The following is a 15,253-nucleotide window of genomic DNA, read 5'->3' on the forward strand; positions in this document are numbered from 1 at the left end:
ATGAGTGGGTGGCAGGGACACTAGTTGAGGAGTTTACTAAAGAAGAAATTATGGAGAAAAATGTCAAAGATTTAGAAAAAAATCTTGACTTAGATTCTTTTGACCATGTAACTTTCAAACTGCCACCACAAGTTGGAGAGGGCACATCCACCGCTGCAGCTTCACAAGCTGCCCAAGGAGCATCTACATCAGCGACAGGTACAGCAAAAGGAAAAGAAGTGATGGATGCCGAGCAAGAAATAGTTGCAGAACAACCTGCCACTTCAAAGGAGCAAACTCAAGAACAAGCTCCTCCACAGCAAACAGAGGCACTGCAAGTGCCAGCTTTACAAACACCGGTTAATGAAGAAAGAGGTAAGAAGCGAGACCGAGAAGACACCACACCTGCTAGTGGGTCTACCCAGCAGCCCGAAGCCAAGAGGCAAAAGGTTGATTCTCCAATTGAGGAGGAAGTTAGTGAAGAGGTCCTGGAAAGTCCAAGAAGAGAAAGGGAATCAAGCCACCAGTCACCTACTATCTCTTTCCAGCAAGAGCAAGAGAGGCAGCATGGCATGGAGGTATCTTCCTCAACACAACAAAGCAAGCGGCCACCTGGTATCAAAACTGCTTTCATGGAAATCAAGGCTCAGAATGAGCTGTTAAGAGTACAATTATATGATCAATTTCTTAAGGCAACACCTGCCAAATAGCAGAGGTTGATGGCAGCATATGATTTCAAAGAAGAAAAAATGATTCTCAGCCATTTCAAGCCCAAGGTACAGCAGCCACAGTCAGCTGCAGATTATGTGAAGACAAATCTAGAGGTCCTTGCCAAGGACATTCACCCCATGGATCAAATAGAGTTGCATAAGCAGACAGGTGAGATGGTTTATGCTACTTTAGCAGATAAGGCCATGCTGGCCCATGAATTGAAGGAATCTTTAAAGAATACAAACACTCAGCTAGATTTGGAAAGAATGTCCTCCACAGCCAAAGACAATAGAATAAAAACATTAGAGGACATTATTGTGGACTTAGGACATGATCCTAAGGATCCCAAGGGTGTCAGAGCCCTTATGAAGAAAAAGGAAGATGATATTGCTGCCCTCAGAAAACAATTGGGGTTGCCTCCTACTGTGCACGCTCAAACTGCAGAGCTGGTACAAGAAAAAGATGTTGAAGATACAATGGATCTATTGATGAGAATGAACCAAAGAATAATTCAGATGGAGAAAGAATTGGAAAGAGTAGTCCAAGGCAAGCAGGGAGAGTCGTCCTCCCAGCCACCTCAAACAGTTCCAACTGATGTCCCTGTTCCTCCTACACAAGCAGCAGCAGTCCCTCCAGTCATCCCAACAACTACTGCAGCAGCAACAACAACAACACATGAGTCTAGCATGAGCATGGATGAATTGATGAAAGCTGTCAAAGAGCTGGAAGGCCAGGCAACAGAGATAAAAGACACTAAGGAAAAGTTGGCCAAACTGGAAGTGAGCTACGATAAGTCAAAGGTGACGGTAGCTAAAAAGACAAGAGAAATTAAGGCCCTGAATGACAAAATAAAGGCCTTAGAGAAGGAGCTGAATTTGGAAAAGAATCTAGCTGAAATAAAAAAGATTTTGTGGACCAAACTTTACCACTCTATCACTAGACAATGGAAATCAATCCGATTTGTGCATGAACAAATTGAATTAATAGGCATAGCTCAAATTGAGAATCAAAAGGCTAGAGCAGCATTGGGAAATATGCCTGAGCAGGCTAGCAGAATGATTCATTTCCTAAACACTCACACCAAAGAGGAGTTGGCAGCCTTAGACATCAGTAATAGGACAAAAACTGTTCTAACAGAGAAAAAGGTGCTAACCCTTAGAAATTTTTTGCAAATTTTGGAGAGAAAGTGTCAGGAAATGCAGGCAGAGGTAGATGATTACAAGCTGAGGATTGGAGCATTGCAAGGCAAAGGATTGCCCAGCCTATTGACCAGCGCTGGAAGACTGCTGACGCGTGAGCAGTATGCCACCAGGATGAGTAACTTTATTTCAAATCAGATCACAACATCCACAAGTAACTCAGAAGAAATAGGACCTCCATCAGGACAGAGCCTTTATGATAAGCTGGAAAATTTATTTTACATTGAGCATGAAATCAATCACTTTTTTGAGGTCCCACCCAATTTTTACAGGTATACTGAGGCAGATGAGACATTGATAAAGATACAAAGACATCAACTGCCTAAAGAAGAATGGTGGCAAGCAATGCTGGAAATTTTGCCAAAGTAATCTCGGTCCTTTCTCTTTTTGGTCAACCTCAGGTCATCTACAGGTCAGCAGAGTTGAGTATGCAGGCAGCATGCATAGCATGAAAGCAACAGGCAGAGCAGGTTGAAGTAGTGACTCAACAAAATGCTGGGACAGCAAGCCCGAAAAGGAAAAAATGCAAATTTAAAAGCGCAGCCCCAGCCGACTCAGTTGGTCACAAAAGTCAAAATTATCTGACAGAATGGACATCTAATACATTAATATTTACTGCAGCATTTACTCTTTCAGCTACTATTCCTCAAGAGTTGGCAAAGAAGTTATGAGCTATTAACTCATCAACTAGATATTTTGTATCTTATTTTTTGTATATATACCTCCCCACAGAACGTATTTGGGGTTGGTGATTTTCTCTCTAAGACACTGCGCTGTAAATTTTCAGACTCTCTAATACAAATGGCTGGGAAAGTTCATGGTCTCTACACTGTTTGGATGTGAAAGTGATGATCTGTGTTCTGCTACAGAATTCCTGTGTTGTCTAATGGAACAATAAGTTATCCTAAACCACGTTTTGTCTTTCTGTGTTTGCCAAATTCACATACATGTTTCATTATCTTAGCAATAGAGAAGAAGAATAGCTCAGGACTTGCTTGAATGCACCCTCTGCTCAATCTCTGTTGTTAACTGTGTTTTCTTCAGAATTAATCATAAATATGAATTCTTAACTGCTCATGTTTGTATTGATTCTCTCATTATGAATTCTGTTTAGGAATTCTTAAGTGCTCCTAGATAATATTCCCACATTTTCCCTCTATCAGCATAGTGAAAGATCCTTGGCTGCCTTTCATTCCCTGATTTCATGCCATCATATTCCAGATTTGAAGAATTGTTCCATGGATGCCTATCTGGCTCTGTAGCATTACCTTTTTCCCAAGAAATACTTTCAGCAGTACACCATCATTGACTACATTGCCCAATGGTCTGGACTGTTCTGAGACTACATACCAGATCTGACTGAAATCATCATCCAACCAAATTTATAACAAAGCCTATTACATCATAACTAGCCTAAAATTATTCCAAAGCAAAGCTAAATTATACAGAGAGAGCCCTCTCTGGTTGCAGGTAGGCTAGGACCTGCAGCTAAAAGATTGGTTAGTGGTTACCTCGGCCGTATTCCCTTAGGAGCCAGGGAACAACCTGAGTGATGACATCATTGGCGACTCCACTGGAGACTCTGAATGAATTGCTACAATCACTATCTATTCCTTAAAGCTACAGATGAAGCCTGAATGTCAGCCAAGAAGCATTTGAAACTGTTCTTGCTTTGCATTTACAGGAGTAAAAAGCTGCTTCAGTCAATCTTCATGCTAGTTCTAAGCTACAGATAGCTGTTCCAAAAATTTGATTAGTTCCTTCTTAATTCTAAAGCATTCCTAGAAAATACCAAAACAGATTTAGAAGTTGGCTCCAAAGAAGAAAACTCGTTATACTAGGTCAAATCCTGACCCAGACCCACCAGTTGTTTTTTACAATCCCAACTTAATCCCAAAGATCCTTAGGAAACAAGAGGAACAAGAGGATTTTGCTGATTCAAGCCCTGAAACAGTTCAGAAAAACTATATTCCAACCCCTGTTAAACCTTTATTTCATCCTCACATTGTTCCTTCTTCTCCTTCTCCCTCATCCACCTCTCAAAACACATTCTCCACACCTCCATCCACTACACAAATTTCCATTGTTGTCCCTGTTGTTCCAGCTGTTCCATTCCTTCCTCTTGTCCCATTTGTCCCTGTAAATATGGCAAATAGATATGCCCCTTTACAGTTACCTGGAAATCCTGGGGCTATGCCTCAGGATTACCAAAGTAAGATCACCTACTTTGACGGTATAGGTACATATACTGCCTTACATCATACCAAGAAAATGCAAGACTATTTTGAGAACTATGAAATAGACGATGATGATGTAAGAATGAAGATTTTCGTCCAAAGTCTAACAGGTGAAGTACGAACTTGGTTTAGGGCACTTGCTGCAAATTCCATAGCTAACCCAGATGTTGTTTACTAATCATTTCTCAACATATGGGAAAATAAAAAAGATCCACTACATATCCTATCTGAGTATGACAGCATAAAAAGAGGCCCACAAGAAACTGTTCTAGAATATTGTGCTAGGTTCAATAATGTTTATAATGTTATCCCACAAAACCTTAGACCTCCACCCGACTTAGCCTTAATCAAATTGCGTGATGGATTTGATTCTGACATGGCATATCAACTAAGGGAAAGAACCCCTCCAACCTTAGTAGACATGCAAAACATAGCTGTTAGTGTAGAGGAAAACCTTATTGATAAAAGAAATCGGGCAAGAGCTGAAAGAAGAACAACTTTCAAAGAGGAACCTTCAGCGTTTGAACAAAATCTTGATGCAATCATCAAAGGCATGGACAGACTTGGGGATAGGGTGGAAACCATCGAAAGGAAATCATCTTCGGAAGGGCGGCCAAGCAATACAGCAAGGAACCCAAATTTTAGAAAAAATCAAAATCCAAATGTTGGGAGAACCGGCCCCGACCAGAACATCAGATTTCAAGAAAATTATGCCGAAGCCTCAACATCTAGTGAACCAACAGAGGACCCTCACATCAACTTAATGGGCTTAGACAGTGAACAACAAGTCTTTCTAACACAAGTAGATCAAGAGGCCCATAGTTTCAACCAATTTCAAACCAAATCAGGAGAGTCATTTGACTTTAGAGAAGGTTATGGTGCAGCAGTCTATGAGGTTCATAAACAGTACAAGTTAAGAAGCAGAACCATAGATGTGCCTGAACCTACCAAGCTCAAGGATACTAAACAGCCAAATAAAACAAAAGAGAAAGTTGTCCCACTAGAACCCTCTTCTAAAAAAGGCCCAGACCCAAAGGAAGTCTCTGTGGAAGATATATCAGATGTACAGCCTTTAAAAAAGTAGCCAGTTGCCTCCTATCCTGCTGAAGAAAATTCAAACAACACTCCTGAAACTAATTTCAAAACAGATCTGACTCATAACAGCATTAGTAACCAAGAGAATATCACTGAAAGTTCAGCTAAAAAAGAAAAGTTTGTTGCCCATAATGCAAAAACACAGATAGAAAAACCATTCAATTTAGAAGCAGAAATAGGTAAGTTGAAAACAATTATTCCTCTTTCGGAATTGGCTAAACACAAGGTTTATAGACAACAGATCAATAGGTCACTGCAAATACCAGAGAATAGGGATGCTGTAAATGTTCTAGATGATCAACCTGAGTTAATTTTTGGTCCTGAGGTCAATGGTAAGGCAGTAGATGGAGGAGTTCCTCCATTTTATGTGAGCTTAAACATTCATGACAAAGTGCTGCATAATGCAATGTTTGACTCAGGGGCTTCCCACAACCTAATGCCTAAATCCGTGATGGAAAGTCTGGACCTAGACATCACAAGACCCTACAAAGACTTGTTCTCATTTGACTCTAGCCAGGTTAGGTGTCTAGGCCTAATAAAAGACCTTTGTGTATCCTTAGTCCAATATCCGGCTAAGACAATCTTGATGGATGTGGTAGTAGCTGACATTCCACTCAAGTATGGCATGCTTTTATCCAGATCTTGGGGTGCAAAACTCCAAGGATCCTTACAACTAGACATGTCATATGCCACTATTTCAGTCTTTGGACAGCCAGAGAGATTATACTGTGAAACACTAATGAAATACGTGGTTAGTAGTCATGAAAAGCCCAAAATTTCCCCATATATGCTATGCATTCCGACATGGATTCATTCATTTTATATAATGCCGACATGTGTCCCAAAACTGACATCAAATTACTAGTAGCAGCACAGACAGAGGGTTTGAATGAACAATATGCTGCTCAAAATCAAATTTTTTTTGATATGATTGATACAACAAAGGAGGATGACACATCACATGAATTACATGACCCAAAACTGCCCATTGAACCAACTTCTAAACCTCTCAAGGATAATCATAACCAAGACATCTTATGGTACTTAGAGTTTGATGGCTCTGTAAACAAATTAGGAGCAGGGGCAGGGGTTTGGATTCACAACATGCAGAATGACCAGGCTGAAGGTCATGCATATAGGTTAAACTTCCGATGCACAAACAATATGGCCGAGTATGAAGCCCTTTTGTTAGGTCTCAAACTCATCAAGAATCTAGGTGCAACCAAAGTCTCAATTCTAGGGGATTCAGATCTGATCATACAGCAGATAAAGGGAAATTTTGTCACAAATGATCTGAGATTGAGGGCTTACAGAAGGGTAGCCATTAAAATACTTGACACCCTCTCAGAATCTCAGTTAACTAAAATTTCTAGAGAGCTCAATTTACATGCACATCGATTGGCAACTTTTGCTAGCACTTGCAAGCTACCTTTTGAGCCTAACCACCATTTCACTGCTGAAATCAAACATAGGCCTGCAGTCCCAAATAATGTAAAAAATTGGCAGATCTTTGAAAATGACACACAGATAAACAACTTCCTGACTTTGAAAGAGGAATTCTCCAACATGAACATTGATACAAGCACTATGGATGATCAACAACAAAGTCACAAAATTGAACAAAACATATCTGCTGAAACAACAAATCTGATTTTGCATCCAACTACTTTTAATGACAGCAATTTACAACAGCTGAAGCAAACAGATTTTGATGAAATAGCTTAGGCAGAAGCTGAAGTAATTGATCTAAAAGACAATTTTCTGCCCATAGGTTTAACCCCTTTGGAGGATCTATTCGATTCAAATGACATCTCAAGGAAGCCAAAAATGCAACCACTGAATGCTGAAATTGAGGACTGCAATATTGGAACCACAGAAAATCCCAAAATGGTAAAACTATCCAAGGCATTACCCGCTGATCAGAAGTTGAAATACATTGAATTGTTCAAGGAGTTCCAAGATTTCTTTGCCTGGAGTTATGAGGACCTCAAGTCCTATGATACTTCGGTCATCCAACACACTATACCTTTGAAAGAGAATCAAAGACCTTTTAAACAAAAGCTTAGAAGAGTGAATCTTTTCCTCCTTTCCCTGATTGAAAAAGAAGTTAAACGTATGTATGAAGCAGGAATCATTGCTCCAATCAGGTTCTCAGAGTGGATCTCAAATCTAGTGCCTACTAGGAAGAAGATGGGAGAGATAAGATTGTGTGTTGATTTGAGAAATTTGAACAAAGTCTCTCTCAAAGAACACTACCCCTTACCAAAGATGGACCATATCCTACAAAGGGTAGTAGGATCCTCTAGGATCTCATTGTTAGATGGATTCTCAAGATTCAATCAGATCTTAGTGCACCTAGATTATCAAGACAAAACTGCCTTTACAACGCCTTGGGGAACCTTCAAATATGTGAAAATTCCTTTTGGGCTTAAAAATGCAGGGGCCACTTTTCAAAGAGCGATGGACATAGCCTTTGCCAAAGAAATCCATGATTTCCTAGTAGTCTACCTTGATGATCTTACTGCCTTTTCAAAATCAGACCAAGAACACTTAGAACATTTGAGGCAAGTGTTCCTAATTTGCAGAAAATATGGCATATCATTGAATCCAAAGAAATCACTGTTTGGCCTAGAGGAAGGCAAGCTCCTAGGTCACATCATTTCAAAATATGGCATTAGGATCGACCCAGACAGAATTCAAGCTATCCTTCAAGTGCCTCATCCAAGAAACATCAAGGAACTACAAGATTTTCTAGGGAAGATTAACTTTTTGAGAAGGTTCATTCCTAATTTGGCCAAGCTCATAAGTCTGTTAAACAATATGCTGAAGAAAGATTCTAAAGTAAAATGGACCATGGAAGCCAAACAAGCCTTTGAGGACATCAAAAGAGCTTTGACAAATACACCAGTCCTCACAAGTCCCCGGTTTGATAGAGATTTCATCATTTTTTCCTTTGCATCTGAGCATACTATTGCTGTTGTCCTGTTACAAAAAGATGACCAAGGGTGTGAAAAGCCCATTTCTTTCTTCAGCAAAGCTCTTAGAGATGCTCCCCTAAAATATCAGATTATGGAAAAGCAAGCTTATGCCCTTGTAAAGGCCATCAAAGATTTCAGAATTTACATTTTATACTCTCATGTGATTGCCTATGTTCCAAACGCTGTGGTTAAGGATATTTTAACTCAAGAAGGAATTGAGGGCAAAAGTGGCAAGTGGATAGCCAATATCTTAGAATATGAAATTGAAATCAAACCTACAAAACTGATAAAAGGACAAGGGCTAGCCAAACTGATGACTGAAACCAATTTCCAAGCCCTTGATATCAATGAACTGGACAACGAACAGGAGATGGCGACTCCATAGATCAATCAAGCCTTTTTACAATCCCCATGGTATGCTAACATATGTTTTGTATTGTTAAACCTGCAAGCTCCTCCAGGGTTGTCCAGAACCAAAAAGAGATTCTTGAAAATGAAGGCATCAAAGTTTTGCATTATAGGTAGCACTTTGTTTTGGAAAAATCATGAAGGAATCTTACTTAATTGCCTAACATTGGATGAAACTGACAATGTCCTCAGGGAATTTCATGCAGGTGACTGTGGAGGACACTTATACTAGAAATCAACAGCTGATAAAATCCTAAGGGCTGGATTTTATTGGCGCTCCCTGTTCACTGATGTGAAGAAATTTGTTGTTTCATGCCATAAATGCCAGATCTTTGAGGGCAAGAGGAAGTTGTTACCTTTACCCCTCAAACTTATTTCGACTGAAAAACCATTTCAGCAATGGGGTTTAGACTTCATTGGTGAAATCCATTCCTCATCCTCTGGCCAACACAGGTGGATTTTGACTGCCACCGACTATTTTACCAAATGGATAGAAGCCATCCCATGTAGGCAAGCCAATGATTCAATCATCATCCAATTTTTAGAAACCAACATCCTGTCAAGGTTTGGCTGTCTAGAAAAGATTATCACAGACAATGCTGCTGCTTTCAAATCCAAAAAAATGATCAACTTTTGCCACAAATACCACATGAACTTGGGCCATTCCATAGCATATTACCCCCAAGGCAATGGCCTAGATGAGTCCTCCAACAAAAGCCTCATCAACATCATCAAAAAGGTCTTGGAGGAGAACAAAAAGAATTGGCATAAAAAGTTGGTAAATGCCCTATGGGCAGACAGATTGACCACTAAAAGATCTATTGGTACAAGTCCATATGAGCTGGTTTATGGAATTGAAGCAGGATTCCCTTCATCCTTTGGAATCCCTGTGATCAAGTTGCTGCAGGAAATACAAGAAGAGCCAAATGATATCTAAAGAAGGATCAATCAAACAATTCACTTGCAGCAAACAAGAGAGAAGTGTCTCATAGAACCTAGGTTCTACAAGATAAACTCAAGAAGATATTTGACAAAAGAACAAAGGCTGAAGATTTCTTCATAGGGAAAAAAGTGCTGAGATGGGATTCTAGAAGTGAAGACAAAGGGAAACATGGAAAATTTGATTTCTTGTGGAAGGGACCTTATGTCATTCATGTTGTACAAGGTAATAATACATATTTTCTGAAGAGTTTGGATGGTACAAATACTGAAGAAGGCCCAGTCAATGGGTGAATGCTCAAGCATTATTTTGATTCCATGTAATAAGCATAACACCACTGTGTATTGTACATAAATATTTGTATTTCCAGCATTTTTTTATTTTCACAGCAGTTTTATAAGGAACCAAGTACAACAAATTTGGAGGAAAATCATGAAATTGCACCATTTTTGATATATATTTTGAGTCTATCATAAGAAATCAAGAAGAGCACTTGGGAAGTATGGAGATGATGACAAACACTCAAAGGAACCAGCAAATGCAGAGCTGTATTTTCACAGCAGATCAGCTCAAAGGATACTCCATACAAGTTACAAGGATTCAAATCAATGGTCTCCAAGACAAGGAGGTTTCAGACTACAGCAAGAATGGAAAAATAAGGCAATCTGACCTGCTGTTCTTGGCCTTTCACAAGGAAAGGCCATCCCCAAGTGGAGCCACTGTTAGGTTCCTATACCAACAGGTTTCATTTTTCATGATTGACCTAGGAAGTGCTAAATATGTTCATCTTTTCATGCTGCAAAGGTTCCATATTTTCTATGCAGAGAGACAACATTAAAAAATGTGAAGAGGGCATGCCCTAAAAGAATTATCAAAGGGAAAAAAGAGTAAATTGGTCAGGAAAATAATAAAAATGAAACCCAAAGAATGACCAGGAAAGTGGCTAGCCAAGATGCCACCACTAGCTTGATGGATGGCCCAACAGTTCAATCTGAACCATGCCATGTCTAAATTGATGTTGTAGAATAGTGAAAGAATGCCTGTCCAAACAGTTCAAGCTTGGCAGAATAGTAGATAGGCAGGGAAATGAAGGAGCCCAACTGCTTAATTTGGGCCCTTGGAAGAGATAAGGGTAGATTTAGATAGGAGGGCAGTCAAAAGAAAAGAAGATAATCAGGGTTTGCAAGTCTAAGTACACCCATTCAAAGGAAGAAAAAATGTTAGTTGTATTAGGCTAAGTAGGTAGTTTGAGGTTACAGAAGTAGGGTTTTGATCACCTTATGTATTATCAATCAGGTCTCATCTCATCAATCACAGAAATGTCAAAGCAGTTGTCTAAATGGAAGAACTATGGAAGCATGTCTAACTTCCTTTCACCTCCCCCTCAAAATTTCTTATTAACACCCCATGGAGGACCTTGGTTTCTGCCCAACCAGTCCTGCATTCACTTCATTCTTGAGAAATATCAAGTCAAGTGTTGGCTTTCTTCCATGAAAAGAAGCCACATTTCTTGTGTAAAAACCACTCCTCCACTTTCCATTCAATTCTTATGTCTAAGTTTCAGTCCATAAACTTAGCCTCTGCCCTACTCTTTCACCTCACCAACTCATATTAACTTCTAATTCTATTATATAGCTCCCTAACTACTTTCCCATCCCTATTGCTATAAAAGCTATATAAAATTCCAAAAAAAACTAAGTATCCTACCCTAAAGCACTATAGCTTTGTAAAGTTTTGGGAAATAATAGTCCATTTGGGACTAGTATGAACCCTTCCGCGTCTTAAATCCAGAGTTAACTTAGCATTTGGTTAAGTTAATAACCTTTTCCCCTCCCCCTCACTCATAAGCCTTACCATTTTACCCTCTGCATTCATTTTTCAAATGTTTGATGTTTAAATATTTCAATTAAGCATTAAACTGTGTCCCCCCGCATAACCCAAAAACCTACATTTCCAAAGTTTGGACCCCCCCTCTGCTTGCAATAAAATATTAATATATCAGGCAGGTCCCGCGCCTAACTGCACGCCACCCTGATCGCCCCGTCTGCCATCCGATTTCCCGATCCCCAGATCAACGGTGGGCGGTCAATCTAAAACCCTGATCTGCCAGAGGTTAACGTCCAGGGGATGGGTGGTTTCCCTGCCGTACCCCTGCCATGTGTCGGCCTCCCGGCGTGTTCAGAGGCCCCTTCCCCAATACTGCCTATGCTGAAAAGCGGTGCGGGAGAAACCATAAACCGCCCTCTGCCCTTGCCGTTAGCTCCACGTCGCCACTGACGTCATGTCCCCGCGTCCCCGCCGCAACTCCGTGTCATTGCCACTTCATCCACCCGTGTCCCCACCCTGCCACCGTGTCACCGCCACATCACCATCCCCGTCAGATGCCACATCATCCTTTCGTACCCGGGACCCGCCGATGACGTCATCGAGGAAAAGCTCAAAAAAGCGCCAGAAGCGCCAAATTTTCATAGAAACACGCACATTCGACCATTTCATGTCATTTTCATTGTCGAGTTGGAGAGTTGCACACACTGTTTCATGCCATTTTACCTCCAGAATTTGAATTCGAACAATTGAACCGCAACTGCCTGCAGATTCACATCCGTTGTTCACCACAATACCAGCTCAATTGCCCTCGGCGACTTTAACCAGGTATTTGCCAACTTTCACCCATTTTGCCCTACTTTTCACAATTTTCTCCATTTTAGTTGCTTGAATACCTGCAAGTACCCAAATTAAAGACACCTCTTGCACCTAAATGCTGCTTAAAATCCATTTGATAAACCCCCAGCTAAAAAGAACCCGGTGAACCCGTGCCCACCTGCAATTTCACCATCAAAAAATGGTTTTTAAGTTTGTATTGCCGGCAAATTTTCGTATTTACCGTGCATTCACCCCTTTTTGCCAAATCCTCTGCAAAAAACTTCACTCATTCGGCTAAAATAATCCCCTTTCCCCTCTGCATTTTTCCCACAGTCCCTTAATCCACATAATTCATTCAAGAGAAGAGAAACCTATCTATACTCTACAGAAATTTACCTCTTTCATCATAATTTCAGACAGCCAAGACTACTGATTCACTTAACTCAGTTTCAAACTCATTTGCAAAATCTCAAAAGCAGTTATCCTCAGTCTGTTACTGTCCTACACCTGACTTCCAATATAAGCTCAGAAAGTCTCAAAATGGCCACTCCAACAGCTCTAAATATCACTCGTATGAATCCACCAAACAAAGAGCTTGAAGCCATGCCCCTAGCTGATAGAGATTACCTTATTCAAGATTTGGTTGGAGGCAGGAATCACTTGCAGACCTTCTGTCAGTTGAGGAACAGTTTTCTAAACAACTGTGACACGTATGGTATATGGGAGTCCAATTTTCCTTTTTACTTCCTTCCCTCTGTTAATATTTTTCCTGAGATTATCCGTCTGTGTGCTAAGAACTATGAGCCAACTTAGAGAGTTGTTAAGTCTCCATCAACCAGATTCTTAACTTCAAACAGACTCAGCTATTGTTTCCTTTCTCCATGAACTATTTGCTAGATGAAGGCTCCAAGCTTTCCAGCTCTGAGACTGCAAGAATTACCAAGACATTCATGAGGGCAGACCGCTAGCCTACAGGGCCACCTCCTTTCTTATATGACAATTTCAATGAGGTGGGAAAGCTGCTTGTAGATATGATTTCCTCTGTGCTGGGTTTTAAAACAAGTGAGCACATTGATGAAACAGTGTTGGTTTTATTGTCTGCATATAGTCCAAGACAGCCCCCTGCTTACAAGTATAACTATGCCAAGTTCATAGCCAATAAAATACATGATCAGCTAGTGAAGCTGGATAGGGAGGGAGTCTTCAAATATTCATCATATATCTACCATTTTTTCATGTATTACCAGTCTGAATGCTTCCAATGCCCCATCAAAAAGTTGGATTCTAAGGGTGAAAGAAGGTCTGTTATCTTTTGGTCATCAGTTTTTCATGAGGTTCAAAACTCTCCATTTTCCTACTGTGAGTTTATTGACCAATTTGTATACCCAGTCTCTTGCCTCCTAATGACGACTCCGGCTCCTAGATTGTCATATGACTTACAGAAGATCTTGCAACTGTCCAGGAGTTACAAAATAGGTGATTAGTATCTTTACCAAAATCACACTGTCATTAGAATCTACGGCTGTGAGCTCTGTCCTTACAGGCTCCCAAGGTATGTGCCAATGAGACTTTTTGTCTTGGAATACTATAGGCAGCTCATTAGTTCTGAAATCACTCATTTTCATAGTGCCAAGAAGAAAGCTCACCTGAAATTCAAAGACCATCTAGGCCCCTTCATTATGAACAAGAAACAAGGCTGGCAAAATGTTGATCAAATATTGAGGGAGAAATTTAAATTGAAAAGGAGTTTCTGGTGGGTTCCCTATGACCCGGATGGCTTTATCAGTGACAGAAGAGTTAAATATAGGCTGACAGCATATAAGCACTGTAGAATCCCACAAAGTGAACAATATGCCAACAAAGATGAGTGGGTGGCAGGGACACTAGTTGAGGAGTTTACTCAAGAAGAAATTATGGAGAAAAATGTCAAAGATTTAGAAAAAACTCTTGACTTAGATTCTTTTGACCATGTAACTTTCAAACTGCCACCACAAGTTGGAGAGGGCACATCCACCGCTACTGCTTCCCAAGATGCCCAAGGAGCATCTACATCAGTGACAGGTACAACAAAAGGAAAAGAAGTGATGGATGCCGAGCAAGAAATAGTTGCAGAACAACCTGCCACTTCAAAGGAGCAAACTCAAGAACAAGCTCCTCCACAGCAAATAGAGGCACTGCAAGTGCCGGCTTTACAAACACTGGTTAATGAAGAAAGAGGTAAGAAGCGAGACCGAGAAGACACCACACCTGCTAGTGGGTCCACCCAGCAGCCCGAAGCCAAGAGGCAAAAGGTTGATTCTCCAATTGAGGAGGAAGTTAGTGAAGAGGTCCTCGAAAGTCCAAGAAGAGAAAGGGAATCAAGCCACCAGTCACCTACTAGCTCTTTCCAGCAAGAGGAATAGAGGCAGCGTGGCATGGAGGTATCTTCCTCAACACAACAAAGCAAGCAGCCACCTGGTATCAAAACTACTTTCATGGAAATCAAGGCTCAGAATGAGCTGTTAAGAGTACAATTATATGATCAATTTCTTAAGGCAACACCTGCCAAACAGTAGAGGTTGATGGCAGCATATGATTTCAAAGAAGAAAAAATGATTCTTAGCTATTTCAAGCCCAAGGTACAGCAGCCAGATTCAGCTGCAGATTATGTGAAGACAAATCTAGAGGTCCTTGCTAAGGACATTCACCCCATGGATCAAATAGAGTTGCATAAGCAGACAGGTGAGATGGTTTATGCTACTTTAGCAGATAAGGCCATGCTGGCCCATGAATTAAAGGAATCTTTAAAGAATACAAACACTCAGCTAGATTTGGAAAGAATGTCCTCCACAGCCAAAGACAACAGAATAAAAACATTAGAGGACATTATTCTGGACTTAGGACATGATCCTAAGGATCTCAAGGGTGTCAGAGCCCTTATGAAGAAAGAGGAAGATGATATTGCTGCCCTCAGAAAACAGTTGGGGTTTCCTCCTACTGTGCATGCTCAAACTGCAAAGCTGGTACAAGAAAAAGATGTTGCAGATACAATGGATCTATTGATGAGAATGAACCAAAGAATAA

General features: G+C 40.5%; 1 pseudogene; it reads left to right on the plus strand.

Moving 5' to 3' along the window:
* Positions 1–221: 221 nt before the first annotated feature.
* LOC149217777 (uncharacterized) overlaps positions 222–15,253 on the plus strand; it is a 96,162-nt pseudogene continuing 81,130 nt past the window's right edge.

This window comes from Pinus tabuliformis, chromosome 1_1 (genome assembly GCF_031772625.1).
Source record: "Pinus tabuliformis cultivar Carrire ecotype Pingquan chromosome 1_1, CPIR1, whole genome shotgun sequence".
Classification (NCBI taxonomy): domain Eukaryota; kingdom Viridiplantae; phylum Streptophyta; class Pinopsida; order Pinales; family Pinaceae; genus Pinus; species Pinus tabuliformis.